At 45.0% G+C, this 25221-nt stretch overlaps 1 protein-coding gene across 48 annotated transcripts in view; it reads left to right on the top strand.

Moving 5' to 3' along the window:
• The window catches only part of SORBS1 (sorbin and SH3 domain containing 1), a 284604-nt gene that overhangs the window by 90411 nt on the left and 168972 nt on the right, over positions 1-25221 (top strand). For 44 of the 48 annotated variants that reach the window (XM_074999656.1, XM_074999654.1, XM_074999646.1 and 41 more), the window contains one exon: positions 24032-24065. The exons of the other annotated variants lie outside the window; for them this stretch is intronic. The gene's annotated coding sequence lies outside the window, so the exon portion shown is untranslated. The remainder of the gene's footprint in view (positions 1-24031; positions 24066-25221) is intronic. 48 annotated transcript variants of the gene reach the window in all.

Genomic DNA, 25221 nt, shown 5'->3' with positions numbered 1-25221 from the left:
TCCAGCCCCCCCTGTACACTGTCTTCCTCCTCCATACGTAGTTTCATGTACCTTTCCATTGTGTACATAAATGTATATTCACCATACAACCCCTTGTGCCGTGCTCTTTGGGGAGGGACGGTGGGTGGTGGATGTGCAGTGGGGGTGGGAGTGGCAGGGACAGTGGAGGTGGAGTTGCATAGGGGATGGGTCACAGGTGGCCGTCCACAAAGGCCTGCCTGAGGGCCTCCCTAATTCAGAGGCTGTCCTGGTGGGCCTGGTGGATGAGGCAGTGCCTGGCTACTTGTAGCCAACACTGGCCCCATTGCCATCCCCCAGATGTAAGCATCCCCGTTGCCCTCCACAGTGTTGTGGAGGACACAACAGGTGCCCACCACCTGGGGCACATTGAGGACCCCGTCCTCCAACTCGTGTGGAGGCACCTCCACCTCCCCTTCAGGTGCCCAAAGGCCCACTCCACAACGTTCCAGGAATGGTTGAGGGGCAGGGTGAATGCTTCCTGCGTGGGGTCAAGGTGGCCTGTGTATGGCTGCATGAGCTGTGGCTGTAAGGGGTAGGCCACATCTACCACCATTCAGAGCATCATGTTGACCTCCACTGACCATGATCTCATTCTGGGGGATGAATGTGGTGGCCCCTGTGCGCTGGCAGAGCCAGGAGTTACAGAACACCCAGGTGTTGTGGGTGCAGCCAACCCAGCCCATGTAGATGTCCTTGAACCTGCCCCTTGTGTCCACCAGGGCCTGAAGGACCACTGAATAGTAGCCCTTCCTATTAATGTACTGACCAGTGCTGTGTGCAGGGGCGCAGATGGGGAGGCGTGTACCATCCAGTGCACCAAAGCAGTTTGGGAGTTCCTGGTTTGCGAAGCCTGCGGTGGCGGCATCCAGATCGCTCAGGTGGATGACACTGTGCAGCATAGGGTTGATGGCTCGGGTGACCGACATGGGGGGGAGGGGGACATGTGCTCCTGTGAGGGTACCATGGGCTGTCCCCCCGCCTGCCCCCTGCAGCTGAGGGTTCCCCTTGCTCCAGCCCCCTGACCCTCCCATGGGGGGGCATGTGACCCGGGCCCAGCTTACCTCCATGAGTACGGCCCTGCCAGTGGCCTTGCCCACCCCGAATGTTGTCCTATGAAGTGGTAAGTGTCTGGGGTGGGCAGTTTCCCGATGGCGATTGAGACCGGGCTGCATGCAGGTGTGCTGGTGCTGGAGGGCGGTGGTAAGACAGTGGCAGATCTCCCTGAAGGTCTCCTTCGACATGTGGAAGTTCTGGAGCTACCTGGCATCATACCTCCTCCCCAGCACCAGACACTCCCACCAGCTGGTGCTGCTGGAGTGGGTCCAGAGGTGCTGAGGCACCCGGGCGGGGGAGCGGGCAGTGTCCTGGGTGTGGGGGGCCCACGGCCCTAAGGGGGCTGCTCAGTCATAAAAGTAGCTTGGGAGCAGCTGTGGCAACAGTGCAGAGCACTGCCAGGAGGGTCTCCAGGATGAGTGTCTCCTCAGGCACAAGCTGCTTCTGGGACTCCATCCTGGGGCACGAGTGGGCTCTGCTGGGTTGGGGACAGCTGGGCAGCACTCAGCTCATGTGGGGTGGAGGGAGGGGTCCTTTAAGGGAGCAGCTGGCTGTGTCCCGGCAGGGCTTGTCACCTTGGCACCCTGTCCACAGCGTTTCCTGCCTCCCTTTTGTAGGAGTGCTTGGGGCCATGTGGACGTTCCCTGTTGAAAGAACACAATGGCCCTTGGAAAGGGTGGATCGACCCATCAATCAGCTTTTTGCATGCGGTTGCTCCCCTTCTAAAGCCACGCTTTCGACCGCCCTCTTTCGATTTTCGCCCTTTCGAAGGGGCGCTCACATGTAGACCCAGCTGGTATGTTTCCTGCTTGTCTCTGGAACTAAGAGTTAATAAAAATGGGAGTGTAAATGTTTTAAAGGTGAAGAACAATGGAAATAAGTACAGATTTCTATGCCCTACAGAGTAGGCTGGAGTAATAGTTAGCACATGAATGAGGTTTAACTTACTTAAAATTTTTGTAGTCATCATTAAAATCAGTTGGTTCTATCTGGCCTTTTTAAAGACTCTCCAGAGCCCAGAATTCAGAGATGTCTTACAATACCAGAAATTCCATCCAGCACCAACCTCACTGGGATCTGACCTCCAAGAATCATGCCTTCAGGCTCCCAGGAATCTGTCATAATTCTCTAGAAGGAATTATTTGGCTTTCATGAAGCTAAAATAGGCCTCTGAAGTCTAGTTGTATAACAGATCAAACCACTGGGCTGCGAGGTGCCTTAGGATCCAAACCTGTGCTCACCTCAGTATTGAGGTCACCTTTTTTGGCTGTGTAACATTCTTTGAATGCTTAGGTACTACTCAGTGACCTGATCTTTTTTGTGTGACATATGCATAATTTCCATGACAGTTAGCAGTGGGGAAGAAACAAGGTTGATGTTGGGTGAATTAAAATAAATAAAGCAGTAATCACAAAGCACTGGTATCCTGCCTGGTAAGAAAAGGCGGCACAGTAAAACAAAACATATGGTATATGGATAAGAGTTCTGAAAACGGGAAGTTCTGCAGTACGTGTTGCTGGGTCTTTAGTGAGAATAGAAGATTGGTGTTCTTTGTACCATGTAGAGTGTTGTTTGTCTTTGATTAGCTCTCTTTTTCTGGACAAGGCATATGAACTGCAAAAGGTGGTGTTTTCCCATGAAGTTTAACTGAAACTTACTGGTATGTTTTCCTCTCTCCTTCTGCCTCGATGTTTTTTGAATTGAGAGTTGCAGAAGGGTGGGGAAAGGAATGTAAGAACTAAACTAACTAATGGTGATATTTGAAAGCAGGTGGATTTGGGAATCCATAATTTTGTAAATCTGAATTATTGACCTCGGTCCTGTAATTGGTTCTTGCAGGTTCCCACTGCTGAAGTCAATGGGGCTTCCAAAAGGTGCAAGGACCCACACGGATAAGGGAGCAGGTTCAGGGCCGTAGTTTGGGTTTACATTGATGAAACTAAAATTGGGATTAATTCTCTTTGAAGTCAGCAGAGTTACTCTGGATTGGTACTAGAAAAAATAAGAGTGGTATCTGGCTCCACTGCTGCTAGCTGATATTCCTGGGGATAAAACGTTCATGCTTTGGGTCTCAAAGGTGCTTGAGAAGTGCTTGTGTGGTTAGGTCGTGATAGATTTAGTCTGAGACTTTGAAAGTGGAGTCAGGGAGTTAGGTATTCACCCCCCATTGACATCCAATAATAATCAACACCTAGCTCTTATGTAGAGCAGGTCTCCCTGCACTTTACAAAGGAGCTCAGTGTCTTTATCCCCATTCTACAGATGGGCAGGTCAGTATCAACAGTGGCATTGAAGCAAGGATGTGAGGAGGTTCTAGCCACCTCTTTTATCCAGGCTTTTATTGGTGCTCGAGTTTGTGTGGGTGCTCCTTGTTTTGCGATGTTTTAGTAGGGTTTATGCCCTTTTGGAGTTTTGTATTTTTGAATTTTTTATAAATGTTTAAATTTTGTGAGCGACCTCTAATATTTGAAATAGAGAGGTGGGGTGAAAAAGTTTTAACTAGAATAAATAAATAAATAAGTTCTAGGAACCTGCTGTGGAAGAACGAGGGAGGCAAAGCTAGGTTTCCATCCCTCCAGTATTTTCAGCCCCTACTGCGGTGTGCGTAGGACCCACATACGTTCTCCCTGCACACACAGGGGTGGGGAGAGAAGAGTGGGACCAGAGCAGAGCTCGAGGAGCCACCTCAGTGCATGAGATTGGGCTGGCCATCAGGGAGCAGGTGGGGCTCCCCAACCCAGCCTGGTTGTGCCTTTAAGCCAGATGGCTTCTGATGGAGACACTCACCATAGGGGGGGAAGAACAACATATGTAGTAGCTGCTGAGTTGGGGAATGGGACAGGCACTTGGATGGGGGTAAGGAAGCCATTGGGAGAGCACAGGGCCCAGGCCACCAGCTGCCTTGGAACTATCATAGGTGCAACCAGGAGAGGTGCTGGGCAGCCCCTTCCCAGCCAGGAGTTGGCTGTCCTCCTGCTTCAGAGCTGAACCACTCTCCTGCTATCCGTCTGCCCCCATGCAAAGGGAGCTTCAACCCTCTGAGTTGCAGAGTCAGGAATAGGAGCTGGGTCTCCTGAGTCCGGTGCCCCATCGCATATGGTATATTGCCCTGTAGGCTACTTGGAAATTCCCAGCTTTAGAGAATTAGCATTCGAGAGGAAACACCACCTTTAATCACATTCATTTGCCCCTGTTTGCTTGTCACTGCCATCAGGATTTGGGGGATATATTAAAGGGTTTGCAAACCAATCCTCACCAACAAGACCAGTTTTTTTATGGCTCCAGGTCAATTATTTCCTCAGTAAATCTGTAGATAGAAGAATTACAAAAATACATAATTCCATCGGCATTTTGTTTTGCCTGTGACAACTTATTTAAATATTTTACTGGTATAATCAAGAACAGGAAATTGACCCCGTTTAGTCCCACATGCTTGCACTGGAGACAGTGGGTGATGTCATGTCCTTGCTGAGGTTCCCACACAATATTTAAGACATCCTGGATCTTTGATCAACATGTTGTTTACTCTAAAATGTCTGCTTTGCCTAGGGAAGAAGAAATCTGCCATAAAAGTGCTCTCCAGCAAGGCATGTGCTTTAAGAGGAGTGTGACTTTAAAATCTATTAGGGCTTTTCATGTGGTTATCCACTTCTATAAATGAGAAAACATCAGTATCCCTACACAGAGAGGCTGAGGGGTTGTAAACAAGAAACCGTCCAAAAATTCTGTGGGTTTTGGCAGGGGGTGAAATATTTGCCCGGAAGTTCATCTGTAGATAACAGACCGAGCTACAATTTTAGATGGCTTTTTAATAAGATCGAAAAGTTTCCCTCAGTTTTTCAATGTACTAATTCATATTCTCACCACTTTTGGATATGATTAAATTTGTTTGTTTCTGAAAAACCAGAATCGCCTCCTGCGTGCACATGGCAATTCATCTATAACACAGATGAGAGCAAGGGGTTGGTTTGGTAGAGAGCCGTTTAAAATTTTTTACTTTCCTATTTACCAAGTTTTATTCTCAGTAGAATTTAGTGATTCAAGCCTCGAAAAACTTCCATACATGGTTAAAGTGTAACTACTGATGGGGGTTTATTTAAACCATAGTTTCAGACAGACTTGAGTGGCTTTCTTCAATAGCCTCTGAGATCTGTTTATCTGGCAGCTACTAAATGTGTTAATGGACAAGCCACTTCCAAACACCAGCTACGTCTACATTAGAGAGTTTTGTTGGCAAAATGGCCAAACATGCAGTGCTTCCAGATGCCCAAATAAGTCAACAGAATGCTGCACTTTTGTCAGCAGCTTCCCATGAGGAACAGTGCCTCTTCCGACAGAGATCTGTCAACAGAAAGCCAGTCTGGATGTTGTGGCTGGGGGGGGCCCTCGGTTGACAGACAGGGCTTCCAGGACAACAGGGAGCCCTGTCTGCTGTGCTTCCAGCTGGCTGTTGTGCAGATTGAGTGGCTGGATGATCTGTTTGTGAGTGTGGCCACGGTCTGCCAACAGAAGTTTTGTCGGAAGGTGTCTTCTAACAAAGACTTCTGTCGACAAATCCCTGTCAAGCGAAGTAATTTCTGTCTGTGGTGACTACAGCATGCTCAGATCTGCCATGCTGGTTAAGGCGGTATAAATACCTAGAAAGAAATCAACCATCCCAAACGGTTAAGTCAGGGAAAGCCAGAAAGATGAGCATGGATAACAAGAAGTCTTGTGGCACCTCAGAGGCTAATGAATTTATTAGGTCTTCTGTCTTCTAGGGAAAAACCCATGTGGGGCTCCATCAGCCTTCTTACTGTTCTCCCTTGGTTCCCCGGGGATGACCTGATTTCTCCCCATACTTCACTGCTATCTCCCTGCTCACATTTTGGTGCACTTATAGGAGTAATATAACTGACTTTATATGTTGGTGCTAATTGGGTAGCAGTAGTATCCATTCGTTTGCAATTTAGTGTATAAAGCACTTACTGCACTTACTAATAACCATGTTACTATGAAAAGTCCGTGGAAGTTTTAAGCACTTGTTGCCTTGTGACTTATGGTATCTTCAAGTTTATATGTATACAATCCTGTGAAATAATTTCATTGAATCAGAGAACACTAGAACTGCAAGGGACCTCAAGAGGTCATCGAGTCACAGAATCACAGAATCACAGGGCTGGAAGGGACCTCAGGAGGTCATCTAGTCCAGCCCCCTGCTTCAAGCAGGATCAACCCCTACTAAGTCATCCCAGCCAGGACCTTGTCCAGGTGGGACATAAAAACCTCAAGGGATGGAGAATCCACCACCTCTCTAGGCAACGCATTCCAGTGCTTCAGCACCCGCCTGGCGAAGTAGTTTTTCCTAATATCTAACCTACACCTTTCCCTCCTCAACTTCTGACCATTACTCCTTGTTCTGCCATCTAACACCACTGAGAACAGTTTCTCACCCTCCTTTTTAGAGCTCCCCTTCAGGAAGTTGAAGGCTGCTATTAAATCACCTCTAAGTCTTCTCTTCTGTAAACTAAATAAGCCCAAATCCCTCAGCCTATCCTCATAGGTCTTGTGCTCCAGACACTTAATCATTTTTGTTGCCCTTCGCTGAACCTGCTCCAGCAAATCCACATCCTTTTTATACTGGGGGGCCCAAAACTGAACACAATATTCCAGATGTGGCCTCCCCAGTGCCGAATAAAGAGGAATAACTGCTTCTCTAGATCTGCTCGAAATGCTCCTCCTAATGCACCCCAGTATGACGTTAGCTTTCTTGGCTACAAGGGCACAGTGTTTACTCATATCCAGCCTTTCATCCACCATAACCCCTAGGTCCCTTTCCATTGTACTGCTGCTGAGCCAGTCGGTCCCCAGCCTGTAACAATGGTTGGGATTCTTCCGCCCCAGGTCCAGGACTCTACACTTCTCCTTATTGAACCGCATCAGATTTCTTTTGGCCCAGTCCTTCAATTTATCCAGGTCCCTCTGGATTCTCTCTCTACCCTCCAACATATCTACCTCTCCCCTGGTTTTGTGTCATCTGCAAACTTGCTGAGGGTGCAACCCAGTCCCTCATCCAGGTCATTAATAAAGATATTGAATAACACCAGTCCCAGAACTGAGCCTTGCAACACTCTGCTTGAAACAGACCGCCATCCAGATATTGATTCATTGACCACTACACGTTGGGCCCGACCATCAAGCCAGCTTTCTATCCATCTTATAGTCCAAGGATCCAATCCATATTTCCTTAACTTATGGACAAGAATGTTATGGGAGACCGTATCCAAAGCCTTGCTGAAGTCTAGGTATATCACATCCACTGATGTCCCCATGTCCACAGAGCTTGTTACCTCATCATAGAAGCTAATCAGATTGGTGAGGCAGGACTTGCCCCTGGTGAATCCATGTTGGCTACTTTTGATTGTTTTCCCCTCTTCTAAGTGCTTCAAAATGGATTCCTTGAGGATTCCCTCCATTATTTTCCCAGGGACTGAGGTAAGGCTAACAGGTCTATAGTTCCCTGGATTGTCCTTTCCTTTTTTAAAGATGGGCACTACGTTTGCCTTCTTCCAGTCATCTGGTATCTCCCCCGATCTCCAGGAGTCATCAAGAATAGTGGCCAAAGGTTCAGCAATGACCTCTGCCAATTGCCTCAGTACCCTGGGGTGCATTAAATCCAGCCCCATGGACTTGTGAACATCTAGTTTTTCTAGATAGCTCAGAAATTGTTCCTTCCCCACAGATGGCTGCCCTCCACCTTCCCATACTGCATCATCCAGGACCGTCAGGGGAAGTTGACTTTGTCCGTGAAGACTGAGGCAAAAAAAGCATTGAGTACTTCAGCTTTCCCTGCATCATCTGTCACTAGGTTACCTCCCTCATCCAGTAATGGCCCCACACCTTCTCTGATACCTGTTTATTGTTCACATGCCTGTAGAAACCCTTCTTGTTACTCTTCACATCCCTTGCCAGCTGCAGTTCCAATTGTGCTTTCGCTTTCCTGATTACTGCCCGGCATTCTCCAGCCGTATGTTTATACTCCTCCTTAGTCAGCTGTCCACGTTTCCATTTCTTGTATGCATCCTTTTTGAATTTAAGCTGACTAAGGATTTCCCTGTTAAGCCAAGCTGGTTGCCTACCATGTTTGCGTTTCTTACTACACAGAGAGATTGTTTGTTCCTGTGCCTTCAGTAAGACTTCTTTAAAATACTTCCAGTTCTCTTCACCTCTTTTCCCCTTCATCTTCATTTCCCACGGGATCCTGCTCATCCGATCTCTTAGGGAGTCATAAAGTCTGCTCTTCTGAAATCAAGGGTCTGTATGTTACTGCTCACCCTTCTTCCTTTCGTCCGGATCCTGAAATCTACGATCTCATAGTCGCTGCAGCCCAGGTTCCCTCCCACTTCTGTTTCTTCTACTAGTTCTTCCCTGTTTGTGAGCAGCAGGTCAAGTTGTGACAGCCCCTGGTCGGTTCCTTCAGCACTTGTACCAACAAGTTATCCCCAACATTCTCCAAAAACTTCCTGGATTGTCTGTGTGCTGCTGCGTTGGTCTCCCAACAAATGTCTGGATGATTAAAGTCTCCCATGAGAACCAAGGCCTGTGATTTGGAAGCTTCACTAAGCTGCCTGAAGGAAGCCTCATCTATCTCATCTCCCTGATCTGGCGGTCTATAACAGACACCAACTACATCACCACCTCTGTTACTTCCACCTCTGAGCTTAACCCAAAGACACTCAACTGGATTTTCTCCTTCCTCATACTGGAGCTCTGAGCAATCATACTGCTCCCTCACATAGAGTGCAACTCCTCCTCCTTTTCTCCCGTCTGTCCTTCCTAAACAATTTATAACCTTCCATGACCGGGCTCCAGTTATGTGAATCGTCCCACCAAGTCTCCGTTATTCCAACCACCTCATAATTGTGTGACTGAGCCTGGGCCTCTAATTCTTCCTGTTTGTTCCCCAGGCTTCTGGCATTAGTGTACAAGCATCTTAGAGAAGGGGCCAATTGCTCCACTTTCTCCTCTTCACCCAGGAAGCCCACTTGATTGTTCCCTCCTCCTTCCCCACTTACCTCCGGGCTTGTGTCACCTTCCCCCAACAAACCTAGTTTAAAGCCCTCCTCACTAGGTTTGCAAGCCTGCCCGCAAAGGTGCTCTTCCCTCTTTTAGAGAGGTGGATCCTGTCTCTTCTCAGCAATCCCTGTTCATGAAACAGAATCCCATGGTCAAAGAAACCAAATCCTTCCCTGCTACACCACCTACGCAACCACGCATTTACCTCTGTGATTTGACAATCCCTCCGTGGACCCCTTCCTTCCACAGGGAGGATAGACGAGAAGACCACCTGTGCTCCGTATTCCTTGATCTTTCTCCCGAGGGTTAGGTAGGCTGCCGTGATCTCATCAAAGTTGTTCTTGGCTGTATCATTGGTTCCTACATGAAGAAGTAGGAGGAAGGGGTAATAGTCTACAGGTTTTAGAATTTTTGGCAGCGACTCTGTAATATCCCGGATTCTAGCTCCAGGCAAGCAGCAAACTTGCTGGGATTCTAGGTCCGGGCGGCAGATGGAAGCCTCCGGCCCTCTTAGAAGGGAGTCCCCGACCACCACCACTCGTCTTTTTCTCTTAGGGGTGGTGTTCATAGAACTCCCATCCCTAGGACTGCGCATCCCAGGCCTTCTAAACTGTGGGGACTCTTTCAGATATGTCCCAGGGATTGTATCAGCCCCAGTTATCTCTGCCGTATCACCTGTGGAGAGAGGCTCAAAGCAGTTACTTAACTCCACTGGAATTGGAGCAGCTGGAACTGGTTTTCTCCTCCTGGAGGTAACACGCTTCCAGTTCTCCTCCTTGTTTTGGGCAGCCTGCTGTTCCTGCAGTATTATCTGTTGCCTTCTATCCAGAAAGTCTTCACCCTCTCTGATGGACCTGAGGGTTGATATTTGTGCCTCAAGTCCTTTAACCTTCTCTTCGAAAATGGCTACCAGCTTACACTGGGTGCAGAGAAAATCCTCCTTTCTATCGTTCGGGAGAAAGACAAACATGGCACATGAGATGCAGGTCACAACAACAGACCTCTCACCAGTTATGTCACTCTCCATTTTTTCCCTTTTCAGAGATCCCTTATTTGTTTCTAGTGCAGCCCTGAAGGGCACAAGAGACACACTGTATAAGAAAGGTGAAAACAGATATGGGACTCCTCCCAAAGGTGAACTCCCAGGCAAACTCCCTGTTAGCTGCTCACAGGGTTCGCTGGGGCTGCCTTCTTATAGAGCTGCTAGCTGGTTAGGTTCGGCTCAGAGCCTTTGCCTCCAATCTAATCAGCCCTTGAAGGCCCACCTGGAAGGAAGCTCTCCCAATTCGCACCTTGCAAACCTGCCAAACTGCCAAACACGCTTTCCAACTGCCCCTCTCTCCGTTGAAATCTTAGTCCTGATATTAGCAAGTATCTTCTAAACGCTTAGGCTGTGTTTAGACTAACCCCCAACTTCGAAGGGGGCATAGTAGTTAGGGTGCTGGGAGATTACTAATGAAGTGCTGCAGTGCATATGCAGCACTTCATTATGCTAAATCTCTCCTGAGGCAACTTCGAAGTACCGGCTTGAGTGTAGCTGCAGGTCAGCCACAGGTACTTCGAAGTGCCCACGCTACTCAAAATTTTGAGGAGTAAAGGGACTTCGGAGCAGAGTGGGCACTTGGAAGTACCCGTGGCTACAGGCAAGCTGGCACTTTGAAATTTCACACTTCGAAGTTGCTGCGGGGGAGATTTAGCCCTGGTGGAGCTAAGGTGGTCGTAAGCTTGTTCATTTCAGGCAGGAACTCTTGCATTCTAATGCTGGTTTGCCCTAATCTATCACATGACTTTGAGTAACTCACTTACCCACTCTGGGTGGGATTTTCTACAGTCCACAGCTTTGACCAAACTCTTCCCACTGAAATCAGTGGAGGTTTAATTCTTATTTACACTCAGGCCACTAAAGTACCCTTAAGATTGGGCCTTTAACACTGCCAGACTGAAGTTAGGGAGCCTCAGTTCAAATGACACTCAGGCCCTGGGAGTTTTATCACTGATTTCAGTGAGACCAGTTGGTTATAACTCTGGGGCTATGTCTACACTAGCCAAAAACTTCGAAATGTCCATGCAAATGGCCATTTCGAAGTTTACTAATGAAGCGCTGAAATACATATTCAGCACCTCATTAGCATGCGGGCGGCCGCGGCACTTCGAAATTGACGCACCTCGCCGCCGCACGGCTCGTCCCGACGGGGCTCCTTTTCGAAAGGGCCCCACCTACTTCGAAGTCCCCTTATTCCTATGAGCAGATGGGAATAAGGGGATTTTGAAGTTTCTGGGGTCCTTTTGTAAAGGAGCTTCGTCTGGACGAGCCGCACGGCGGTAACCCACATCAATTTCGAAGTGCCGTGGCCGCCCGCATGCTAATGAGGTGCTGAATATGTATTTCAGTGCTTCATTAGTAAACTTCGAAATGGCCATTTGCGTGGCCATTTCGAAGCTTTTGGCCAGTGTAGACACAGCCTGGAGGTGCCGTCTTGTGTGTCTTGCTTTCCCAATCTATAAAATGGGGACAGATAATGCCTACCTACCTACCTGCCTCATGTGACTGGGGCAAGGATTGCTTTTTGTACAGCCCTTTGACAATATCCATTGCTTTGTAAGTGCCAACAGATGTCATTGAGTTGGATTAATGTATTAGGTGTTCAATAAAAAAATCCATGAGATAGTTTGAGTGATATCCTATCCTGTGTTTACTATACGTAGATCACAAGACTTTTAGTGAGACACAATTACATTCTGTCATAATGTAACAATCTACTAGTTGCCCGGGGCATTTTGTAATGGATCCTTGTTAACGTTCACAAGGATGTAAGGCTAATGGATTGGTTTGTTACAGAAATTAGCAGTCTTTTTCACTACTCTTTGACAGACTAAAGCTTAAATTAATATTCTGCAGTGTACCTCAGAGTAATGTTTCTCAATTTGCATACATGTGTTGGCAGAAATAAATAAAAAATATTTTAAGACCTTCTTGTTATTTGATCAGAGACAATTATTTAATAAATAAAGAGGCTGCTATATATTAGGTGCAGATTAATGGTCTCTTTACAAACAAACCTGCTAACAAATAGTCTGATTCTTTTCTCAGAGGATTAGTCCTTGCTCCTCTAAGCAGTCCCACTGATGTCAGGGGGAATATGCATAGAAAGGGCTGTTTGATTTGGTACAAGCTTTTGAGATCAGGTTGTAAAAGAGGAACACAGCACAACCATTCTTTGTGTGTATCAAGGCAGGGTGGGAGGTGGGGGAGTCAGTGGGATTGGGTTGTACTGAAGCATAGAACACGCATATCTTCTGCCACATCAGTGGGTTAACTGTTGTGGCACAAAGCTAACATCGATCTGAAATGTAAACCTGAGGAAATGTCCTCTTTCATTTCTACTCAGTGCAAATCGTATGCGGAGCTAGGATTAATACGAATAAATAAATCTTGCTTGGACTTAAGCTATATTTTTTCTTCTCTTTTGTGGCATATTCTGTCTCTATTAACACTGGAATAAATCTGATCCGCTATTGCAGACTACATACAGCTACTAACATTGACTTTTCTGGAGAGCAAAAGTGTATTTGGTAAAAAAAAAAACCACAGCGGTTTGACAACTTGGGAGCAGTAAAATAGGTTGGAATTGAGTAATTTGGCACTCTTCCAATAAATTTATTGGACTCTAAATTATTCCAGCAGAGAGAACTTCTGTGCAAACTCTGACTTGCCAGGCAGCTGGTCTCAAACTATCTCATATTAGAGGCATTATTATATTTAATCAAAAATAATATTTTAAAGTTAATATCATTCTTCAGGTGCCAAGCTACAGAGCACTGCTGATGTGTAGCTACCTCTTGGCCCTGACAGCAGCCAGCCTGCTCTAAGGCAATCAGGGGAAGGCATATTTCATGTAAGGGCAAATCTCAGCTGCTAAAGTGCTGTGTTCATTCAAAGACTCGCACAGGAACTGCATGGAACACAGTGGGTCTGCCTTGGTATGATGAGGGGAGACGTCGCCTTTGCTGCGCTTTCATGTGCTGATTTTAGTGAGTTCGGTGAACTCAGACATTGAGCCACACTCTGTGGCGTTTTATTCATATTGCTGCTGACAAATGCTCTGCACTAACATGGTTTTGCTGGAAGTACTGCTGTGTTTGGAATCTAGACTTGACTCCTTCATCTGTTTTTGTTACAACAGATGTGGCCAAGCTGTATCCCAGCAACTTTTAATTGCACAAACCACAGCCATTTGTCAAATACGGGTGTGTGCCCACACAGATGCTGCCCAACTGCCTGTGCATTGATGCATATGGGGGAAACTCTGTTCCATTCTGGCTCTGCAGGAGATAGAGCGTATGCAGGGCAATTCACAGAACAAAGCTCTTTGGCAAGAACAGTTGCAAGGAGAGGTGGGAAGGAGGAGGACTGGCAAACATCATAGACACAAACAGACAGGAGCTCCTGTGTGAGTGTTATAAACCGGTTCCAGAATGACAACCATTTGTTAGCCGAGGGTGTGATCCGTGGTTATTTGCCCTGGTTACTAACAGTGAGTAATTTTGGGGGTGGATAGACCCATATTTAGAGCCACGCCTGTTATTGCTTAGAAACTGTTATCTGGACAGGCCCACCCATGTGTTAATTTGCCGCCTACAGTTTGCAAAATTTCTATGGGAAATCTTAGATGCTGATGCTTTTGAATGCTGCTGAGTCCCTGCACTTCTGGGAAAAGGCAGAAAAAATATCAGGTCATAAAAATAAAACTTGCTGCTGGCAGCAAATTCCAATCTTTTAAAAACAATAAGAATTTCATACCATAAAAATTTCAAATCCACAATGTGTTGCATTGTTACTGAGAGTAAAACATCACCTTTTTGTAGTTTGTGGAATGTTGTAAATCAAATTTGGCAGTTCTGGTCTGAGAATTTGTCATCTGGAACTAGCACAGCATTGTGGCTTGTTCGTTGATAGGGTTTTTTTGGTGGGGTTGATGTCAGAGTAAAACAACTTGGATTCTGGGGTTCCACATATTTAGAGGCTTCACTTTTTGATGGTCAGTGGGAATAAGGAACCTAACTGCCCCAGGTCCTTTTTACAATCCTAGCTATGGTGCCTTCCACTGTAAAAGCTGTGACTTTATAAACTATCCACAAGCTGCAAGCATCTCTTTATCGCCACTGAAATGCAGCTATCCCTGGTGCAAAACACAGCTGCTGATCTGCAGCCCTCTGTTATTGATGGACAGACTCCTTATAATTTCTGTGGGCTTTGTCTCTGGCCTATACAAACCAAACAATACATAACAGTTTCTAGGACAGGAAGCCAAGAATACTTTCGCCAAATGAAACTTCCAGGAGGAATTATCTTAAACAGAATAATGAGCCCTTACAGGATTTCAGCAGGACATCGTGCTTAACCCTTGTTTGAGGAATTTTTCTGGTAAGAAGTCAGTGGAGCTCTTTCTGAGGTAAATAAATAAAATAGATGGAGCTATATTTACCTCTCTATCTCCTGGAGCTGGAGGGGACCTTCAGAGGTCATCACAGCAGGACCTATCACTATCACTGACAGATTTTTTTTTTAGAAAGGACTATTTGCCTGATATCACTAAATGGCCTTCTCAAGGACTGAGTTTACAACCCTGGCTTTAGCAGGCTTGTACTTGAACCCCTAAGCTAACCCAAGATGAGAGCTACAGGGCTGACAGGCAGAGTCTGAGTTTGTCAATGAGAGAGGAAGTTGGAGGATGAGGCGGAAGTTTGTCCCTACCTCTCTATATTAAGTATGACTGAGTCTGTATTAGACTTTGACTTAAACTTGCATAAGTGGCCAAGTGACTTAAGAGACAAAGCCCCATTTTCAAGTGAGTTGCACCAGTGTTTCTTAAACTTTTTGAGACCATGGAACACCAAACAATAATATTTTTTATGGGGAGCACCTATAAAAATTTTCTTTAAAAAATTGTCAGACAAAAAAAAAAGGCAAACCAAGAAGCAACATATACAGAAAAAACAAAGTGAAGTAATGTAATCAGGCATCATAGCAATGAAGAAGTAATAATGTATCTGGTTTTAATAACAGAAAATATGTATCATCAGTGTATGATATCAAAAAAGCGCCAGACACTCAGGGCACACCTTTGAGTGGTCTATCAAAACAAAAAGCAGTCAAGTAGCACTTTAAAGGCTAGCAAAATGGTTTATTAGGTGAGCTTTCGTGAGACAGACCCACTTCTTCAGACCATAGCCAGACCAGAACAGACTCAATATTTAAGGCACAGAGAACCAAAACCAGTAAGCAAGGAGGACAAATCAGAAAAAGATAATCAAGGTGAGCAAATCAGAGAGTGGAGGGGTGATGGGGAAGGTCAAGAATTACGTTGAGCCAAGTATGCAGACGAGCCCCTATAGTGACTCAGAAAGTTACCATCACGATTTAAACCATGTGTTAATGTGCCGAATTTGAATATAAAAGCCAGCTCAGATGTTTCTCTTTCCAAAACGGTGCAATAATTCCTTTTCTGTAACACACATACCTTTAGGTCATTGACAGAATGCCCCATTCCATTAAAATGTTGACTAACTGGTTTGTGGATCTGGAGTGTTTTGATGTCTGTTTTGTGCCCATTGACCCTTTGTCTAAGGGAGTTAGAAGTCTGTCCAATATACAAAGCACCTGGGCATTGTTGGCACATGATGGCATATATGATGTTAGCAGAGGAGCATGAGAAAGTGCCTGTGATTCTGTGAGTAACCTGGTTAGGTCCAGTGATGGTATTTCCAGAGAAGATATGTGGACAAAGCCGGCAGCGGGCTTTGTTGCAGGGAAAGGTTCCAGGACTGGTGTTCCTGGGGTATAGACTGTGGCTGTTAGTGAGGATCCTCATGAGGTTGGGAGGTTGTCTGGAGGAGAGAACAGGCATGTCACTCAGGGCCTTCTGGAGTGTAGCATCCTGATTAAGAATAGGTTGTAGGTCTTTAATAATTCGTTGCAGTGGTCTGAGTTGGGGGCTGTAGGTGATGACCAGTGGTGTTCTGTTCTTGGCTTTTTTGGGCCGATCCAGTTGTGTACATGGAGTGAAGCATGTACTTAAGTGGTTTGCAGATTTGAAGGCTAACTTTTTTGTTTTCCAACAAAGCATGCTTTCCTGTGGAGAAGAAGGCAATTATATGCCTGCATCTAGGGGCTAGCAAATGCTGTCTGGAGAGAGACCCACTGTCCTGCCTTTCCACCAGAGCTGGAATTCTGTGTTTATTCATTTGATTGAAAAAGAGTGTGATTGTGAGATTCCGTGACATGCTATTTCTTTCCCTTTAGTGCTGGCTAAGGTGTCTGATTGGCTGGGAGAATGAAGTTCTTGAGTCCCTGGTTCCATACAGGAGGTGGTAGTGCCAGCTTCCCCGCAGTCCGTTTTTCTTCATGGCTGCTTCACTCTGACCTGGCACACCCCTTTCTAAGCAAGTTGTTTCCAAGTCTCAGGCCCTAGTATCTCTGCCTGGGACTGGTTTGATGGAAAGTGTTTTATGTGTATGTGGCTTGGATTCTTTTCCGCAGGAAATTGGATTGACATAACTGACTTATTCATGTGGGAGTGGAACACAAAATGTCCATTACCTGTGGACAACTCTTGATTACTCCTGGACTAGGTTCAAGCTAATGATTTAGTGGAGCCAGTCCCTTTATCATGCGTATAAACACACTTTTTCCAGGCCTGTTGAGAGAGTGCCTTAATTGAAGGGAAACTAACTTTTACTCTCTCAGCATGGTAATTTGCTTCTAAGGTTCAGATTGTGCATATGGAACCCAAAGCTGTGTAGGGTCCATAGAGAAACAAAATCCCTAAAGGGTTCACTAACTGTACAGAATTCCTTTACTGCTTAATGGTTGTGGCATGATTTAGTGTAGAGTAAATGACTGTGAACTGGGTCCAACTCACAGCTCTGCCAATGAATTGCTGTGAAACTTTTGGACATGTCACTGTAATGCTTCATCCCTGTTCCCCCATCAATAAAATGAGGATAACACTCACATATTTCACAGGTGCCTGAGAGGAAATGAACAAAACAGGTCATCATCAAGTGAGCTGTCTCTTGTCACCCATTCCTGGCTTCTCTGACAATCAGAGGCTAGGGACACCATCCCCAGCCATCTTATTGTGGACAGCCATTGATGGACTTGTCCTCCATGAATTTATCTAGTTCCTTTTGGAATCCTGTTATAGACTTGGCTTTCACAATTCTCTTTGGCAAGGAGTTCCAAAGATTGATTGTGTGTTGAGTTAAGTACTTCCTTTTGTATATTTTAAACCTGCTGCTCATTAATTTCATACAGAGACCCCAAGTTCTTGTATTATGAGTATTTCCTTATCTACTTTCTCCACAACAGTCATGATTGTATAGACCTCATTCATACTCACTCCCCGAGTTTTCTTTTCCAAGCTGAAATGTCCCCAGTTTTATTAATCTCTCCTCATATGGTGACCATTCCATAACACTAATAATTTTTGTTGCCCTTTTCTGAACCTTTTCCAATTCCAATATATCTGCTTTGGGATGAGGTGACCACATCTGCACACAGTATTTCAGATGTGCATGTGCTGTGGATTTATATAGTGGTAAAACTATATAAATATTATAAATATTATGATATATATTTTATATATATAATATATATATATCATTATATATATATATATATTATAAATATATAAATATTATAAATATTATAAACTATATAAATATATATAAATATAAATATTTTCTGTCTTATTAGCTATCCCTTTATTACTGATTCCCACCATTCTGTTCACTTTTTTTGCCTGCCATTTCACAATGAGTGGATATTTTCAGAGAACTATCTACAATGACTCGAAGTCTCTTTCTTGAGAGAGAACAGCTAATTTAGCACCCATTATTTTATATGTAGAGTTGGGATTATGTTTTACTTTGCATTTATCAACATTAAATTTCATCTGCAATTTTGTTGCCCAGTCACCCAGGTTTGAGAGGTACTTTTGTGGCTCTGTGAGGTCTGCCTGGGAATTAACCAGAGGTGAAAGTAAGCTAGTACACCCTGGTATGACATACTAGCAAGAAAGTGGCTGACAATGTCCAATATGCTGTATCAGCTATTTATAGTCAACGTGGCATATCGGAAAGACACCATACCGCCCCCAGCTTCATGGGGCTTCCTCTCTGGAGAACAGGGCTGGGAATGGGGCAGATCTGGGAACAGTATGGTAGCTGAAGGAGTTGCCAGCGTACTGCTCCTTTTCCTGTGTGCTACTGCCCCTGCCAGTGAGGCAAGGTGCAGAACCCTCAGCATTGGCCCCCCCTCTGCTGCCCATTCTGTCCAGCCCTGTCTTCTGGTATGGTGAGGCATGATTTGCCTTTACAGAAACCATGTTGCTCTTCCCCAACAAATTATATTTATCTGTGTGTCAGACAATATTGTTCTTTACTGTAGTTTCAAACTGTTTGCCCAGTACTGAAGTCGGGCTCGTCAGCCTGTAATTGCCAGGATCACATCTGGACCTTTTTAAAAACTGGCATCATATTAGCTATCCTCCAGTCATTTGGTACAGCAGCTGATTAGATGATCGGTTACAGACGGTATTGTGTAGTCCTGCAATTTCACACTTGACTTCCTTCAGAAACCTTGTGTTGATACCACCTAGTTCTGGTGACTTATTACTGTTTAATTGATCAATTTGTTCCAAAACCACCTTACTGACACCTCAATCTTGGCTGTTTCCTCAGATTTGTCACCTAAAAAGAATGGCTTGGATTTGGGAATCTGGCCCATTCTACAGAAATGCAAAGTGTCACTATTATCGTCAGCTTCACAATGAGAAGCACAGATGGTTTGCTATTGCTAATGTAGTCAGATGTGCCATTTTTAGTGGTATTTGCTATGATGGTCTTTTTCAGAGCTGCTCCTCATTATTTAGGTCTGCATTGTTTCACTTAATTTCTGTGACTACTCCAGAGGTGGCGGTGTGACAGTAAATCACAGTGAAATGCTCCAGCTTTCGTTGAGACTAAATAAGGCTAAGTATTTTGGTCCTGATGTTTCCTCCTCACTTTTTCATGCTGCCGTTGCTGGGGATTGACTGATGTAAGACGGCTGTTCTGGATCTTCATCACCATCCCATAGGGAAAGTAAGGGTACAAAAGCAGCAAAAATCACTTTTAGATATGTTGAGTCCTGCTGTGCAATCCTTGTAGCTGGATTTGTTTTAAAATTGATTTTTACCTCCTAGTATAGACCTGGCCTAAGTAGTGTTAGCAATGTCTAAAATCAAAAGTGACTTGTTGATGGAAGGGAGAGGAGTTTGGGGTTACTAAAAGTCTTCTTTGGGGAGATCAATTGAGATGTCAAGTAACCCCTGTGATAAACAGCATTCCCACCATCCCAGTTGTGTAGTTATGACATTTAGCACCGGCAGCTAGCTCTATAGGTAATGGTGCATTTAACTTCCACAGCTATTGTCTTAACAGATCCTCTGTCTGCTTATGCTTATGGCCTGCTGCTAACAATTTGCATGGCAATTCAAACTAATTGCCAGCAGCACTGTTACCAGCAATTCATAGTCAACTTCTGTCTCTCCATGCAATAACTATCCATGTTAAAATGTGTTTCCATAGCATACTGTGCTCTAGCACTTTAAAGACTAAGAAAATAATCTGAAGAAGATCGAAGAAGAGGGTCTTCCGCACAAAAGCTCATCACCCAATTAATTACTCTGTTAGTCTCTGAAGTGCTCCATGTCTGCTTTTTTTGTTTTGTGACGATACAGATGAACGTGGTTACCTCTCTGTGACTATACTGTGTTCTGTAAAAACCAACCAACCAAAAAAAAATCTCTCATATTGACATTCACTTTCTGCTTTCTGAAGAATATTGATAAAACTCAGCTCACTTTTAGGCAGGCTACCCCCAGCCAGAGGATGCCAGAATCTCCCTCATTCCCTCACAGAAGCCAGGGACAAGCACCCCTCTGCACTCCAGGAAGTGCCACACTGCTACTGTATGAATCCACAGTGATTCAAGCCGCCCCAAAATTGGCAGAGCATTGGCTTCCATGGCACACAAACCCACAGAGTTAGGGGGGAAGGCTGTGCCACCCCAAGTGCTGATGCAGTGAGGGCAGTGGAATAATGTGTACCCACTCACCTCTTTCCTTCCTGGTGAAAAGTCACAGAGGGGGGTAGCCATGTTCATTTGTACAGTAAGCTCTCAACATTCATGAACTTAAGGTTCGCGAATTCAATTATTTGTGAGCAACCGCTTCCCCGGTGCTCTGGGACAGGGAGTGCCAGCGGCCGCCGCTTCCCAGGGCTGTGGACAGGAGCCCCGGCGGCCGACGCTTCCCAGGGCTCTGGGCAGGACGCACTGGCAGCCGCCGCTTCCCCGGGGCCCCAGGCAGGGAGCTCTGGCAGCTGCCTCTTCCCCTGGGCGCTGGGCAGGAGTGGCAGCAGCTGGGCACCAGGTGGCAGCAGCTGCCATATTCATGAAATTCAACATTCACAAAGGTTCCCAACACAGAGCCCTCACAAATGTTGAGACCGTTCTGTTATCTGTCAAAACAGCGAGGAGTCCTGTAGCACCTTAGAGGCTAACAGGTTTATTAGTGCATCCGCTTTCATGGGTAAAACCCACTTCCTCAGATGTCCTGGAGTGGCAATACAAAGATGTAAGAAAAGCACTGCAAAAGAGAGAAGTTATTATCCATTGGAAATTAGGGTGCTCAGTCAGGGTGTCTGAGGCCATTCAGTGTAGCTGACGGGGACATGTGAATTTTCATTGAGTGGAAGTTATTTCTGTAGAATGTGAGCCAATTAAGAGCCATATTGAGGCTTAATTGTATAGTTTTGAACGTGCAGATTGGAGCTCAGAGGTGGAGCTGTGCAGCCTTACCCGCACTGAGGTTCTGGCCCTAGGGATGGGCGTGGTAGGGGCTGACTGCTAAAGGAAAGAACAGAGCATGCCTGGATTTGAGCACCTGAAATGGAATTTATTTATTAAGGAAACTGAAGACCAACTGTGTCTTTAGGTCCCAAAGTCAAGTGAAGTTTCCAGTATTCACTACAAAAAGAACCTTGTTTGAGCAGCCTTGTGAAACACAGTGGTAGCGCTCAGCCATTCTGTAATTTCTTAAAAACCTGGTATTGCCTGGACGGATGGAGGAGGAATGGGGGGCTGTAGCCATGTATAAAAGGGTTACCATCAATGCCAAGAGCAAATTCTTTGCTTCAGTCTAAGCAGAGAGAGGACAGGCATTTGCTACCTGACCCGCCCCTCAACAGACCTTGTTGCTGGTGTTAGAAGATCTACCAACCTCCCAGCATGGACCACCAACTGGTCTGCACAGCCCTGCAAGCAGAATGCAGGGATGGCTGACTGTTAGTAAGGGCTGAGATTAACCTTCTCTCTGCCAGTAGCTGTCCCTTCCACAGTCACTGATGTGGTCTGGCATCTGAAACTGCACTGATGCCAATGGATTGTTACCCAGGAACCATCTTTATTTTCTTTTGATTTCTTCCTTTCTACCAACATTGTCCTTGTCCTTAGCTGCTTTGGGTCAGATTGTGGTGACTTCAGGGAACCATTGCAGCTACGCGATTCATTTCCAGTTCCCATGGCTTTGCTTAGTGGCTTGATAGAGAGTCTTCCAGCTGCCACCAATGTGAGATAAAAGATCCAGGAAGCAAAAGATGTTCTTTCTGGGTTTGTCCTATTTGCTTAGGCAAAGGAAATCAAAGGACCATCCAAGATCCCATGATTGTGGGTGCACCACAGCAATTCAAGTACATGCTGTGCAGCCATCAGGTTCTGGTTTCTCTCCCCTTTTAGTTTTCAGTCTGAAGGGAAACTGGGCTGGCAGAGGATTCTCTCTCCTGACCCTTATCTGGAGTAGCACTGCCCCAATGGAAGTGACAAAATTTTGCCCTGCATCAAATACACTAACACTCACAAAGATGTCAGCTGGCAAAGTTGCAATTTCAAACAGCTCTGTGTGGGAATCACGCCAGTTTTGAGCTGGAACTTTAGCGCCAGCTAACTTAGGCACTGTTTTTTATAACAAACTCTCCATATCAGATTTCCTCATCTTAAAATCTGAAATATGGAAACACATCACCTCAGAAGTATTTTACAAATCATGTGATGTTCTGGCTAATTCTGTCTCTGAGTCATCGTTGCTGTAATCTTCACAAGTGTTTCCTTTCAGAATTCCCCAGCCATATTTGACTGTTTTGTAAGACACTTTAAGGGCTCTCTGTTACTCTTGTTACTGCTCAGAATATTTAATTTGTTTTATCTTGCTTTCAGTTCTTTATTTATTACACGTCTGAAATGTTTATAGTTTATTTGGCTTTTGAATATCTGTGAGGCCTCTTCATCTCTCAGATATTTGATAACCATATTTGGGGAATCTTTCAGAGCTCAAAAAAGGAAAACTGGTTTGTAAGACAAACTCTGAGTTCAGAGTGCATGATAAATTGAGGAGAAAATTGAAAACCATTGTGGAACGAAGGCTCCATGTTATGCTAAATTATAAACAAGGAGAGGACCATGAACGCTTGGCTGGAATTATAAGGATGTTGGACATTTGTAGTGAGACCAAAATCAGACCGTTTGTGCACATGCAAAGTACATGGAAGATCCATGCAAAACCAACAGATATGCTGAAGGATACAATAGTGGCATCCCCAAGTGTTTAAGAATCATGAGGCAAGCTCCTGAAAATTTAGATTTTTTTCAGAATATACACTTGGTATTTATTCCTTCTATTTACTGTCTGTTTTTTGTATCTTTGATATGTGCTCAAGCTTTTCTCTGCAATCATGAGCAAAGATGAGATTCTGATGCAGTCACATGAACCCAGGAGCTGGGTTTTAACAAACGCACCATATATGGCAAGACTGATGATAACATCATGACCGTTGATGATAGCTTACTTAATTGTCAAGAGTAAACCAAGGTGTACTGAATCTGACCTCCTTCACTTTTCAAGACTAAACAAACCCAATTCTTTCAATCTTCGCTGAAAGGTCATGTTTTCTAGATCTTTAATATAATTTTTGTTGCTCTTCTCTGGACCTTCTCCAATTTCTCCACATCTTTCCTGAAATGTGGTGCCCAGGACTGCACCCAGTACTCCTGTTGAAGCCTTATCAAGCGCAGAGTAGAACGGAAGAATGACTTCTCGTGTCTTGCTCACAACACTCCTGTTAATGCATCCCGGAATGATGTTTGATTTTTGTAACAGCATCACACCGCTGACTCATATTTAGCTTGTGGCCCACTATAGCCCCTAAATCTCTTTCTGCAGTACTCCTTCCTAGAGAGTCACTTTCAATATTGTATGTGTGAAACTTCCTGTTCCTTCCTAAGAGAAGTAATTCGCTTTGTCCTCACTGACTTTCATCCAGTTTACTTCATGCCATTTCTCCAGTTTGTCCATATACAAAGCACTTGCAACCTCTCCCACCTTGGGATCATTGCCAGATTTTATACGTGTGCTCTCTATGCCATAATCTAAATCATTGATGAAAATACTGAACAGAACTGGTTGCAAAACCAATTCTTTCATGACTGTGAGCCATTGATGATGACTCTCTGGGAATGCTTGTCCAACCAGTTGTAAACCCACGTTATAGTGGCTCCATCTAGGTTGTATTTCCCTAATTTGTTTCTCTGCCCAGAATGTTGTGGTTTAATTAGTAAGGCAGTGGTACATCTGCCTGATAAATGCCATTGACTCTGCACTCAAGTGAATAACCTGTTTTATGACATTGTTCTGGTTTTTTTTCTCATTTCCATCCGTTTGTGGTGAATAACTGAAGAACCACTACTACTATTGCTTTTGGGGTGTGTCATAAGCACGTCACAAGCTCTTTCTTTTCTTTTAAGGTCCCCTTTGCCAGCAGTGCAGTCTGAAAATATGGTAAGTGAAACTGACAATTTACCCCAGCTTTTCTGTTTAAGCAAATGCCAGTGCATCTTATGCATATTTTCCCTCTTGTTGTTGGCTTTGATTTTTCCTCTTATTCTTGGCAAAGGCTCTGAATCCCTTTTTCAGAGAGAACTGTTGGAAATTAAGGGGCCTCTTCTCCTCCTGAAGTGTGCAAATAAGAGAACTGTTAGTGCTAGAAAAAGATGGGTATTGCATAGTGGTCTAGAAGGAGAAAAATTGCTATAACATCAAAGTTGAAAGACCTGTGTCTGAGCTGTTTTGCATTCTTCCTCTCCCCACCTCCATCCCTTTTCAGACTGAATATGTTAGCCACATTTTTAGCCCTGATAACTTATATTCATATTGGAGTGGTGCTGTGTGGCTAAATTTAAACCACCAGTTTTTGTTTAAGAACATCCACAGTTGTGGCTAGTTGAAATAAGGTATCCATGGTAATGCTCCAGGGCTTAAAAGGTCACTGCTGTAGTCAGGTAGAAATGTTGTCCTTGCCCTTTGTAGTATCAGATATGGATTATTGCTGGAGGCAGAAGAGTGTATGTGGTGCAGTAATGGTCTGATACACTACACATGGCAATCGTCCTCAGCCATTTTCATGTTGGCACCTTCTCATCCCCAGAATTGCTTCTCTTCCAGTCAGGAGTGAGCTTGGGTAACCTTGCTGTGTAGCAATCTAGTGAGAGCGGGATACTTGTAACCACCTGATAGCAATGTGTGACCTCCACACACCAAGAACCTCTGTACTATGGCAAATGCTGTCCCAAATGGCAGTGGCATAACATTCATTTTTAACTGGAGCACTCTCACTCTGAGCGTGCAGCTCATCAGTAGCGGTGGCGTACTTTGTCTTGTTGCCATTCACTGTTTTGTGTCTCCTGCACTTCCCCTCAGTTTTCCCCTTTGACAGTTTTATTGAGCACAGCCTGCTAGGAATCAAGTCAGTGAGCCCGATCCCACATGTTTATTCTTGGGGAAAGTCTACACAGAATTCCTGACACACCCCTGCACCAACAGGTTTTTGGTTTTTTGGTTTTTTGGTTTTTTTTGCCTGCAGTTAATACATTCTATGGGAGAGGTGCTGCAATTACACCTGTCACCCACCAGGCATGGTGTGGTGCTAATGGCTCTC

This window comes from Carettochelys insculpta, chromosome 7 (genome assembly GCF_033958435.1).
Source record: "Carettochelys insculpta isolate YL-2023 chromosome 7, ASM3395843v1, whole genome shotgun sequence".
Taxonomy (NCBI): domain Eukaryota; kingdom Metazoa; phylum Chordata; order Testudines; family Carettochelyidae; genus Carettochelys; species Carettochelys insculpta.
Note: the sequence above shows the minus strand (reverse complement) of the source record. Positions and strands in the feature narration are given on the sequence as shown.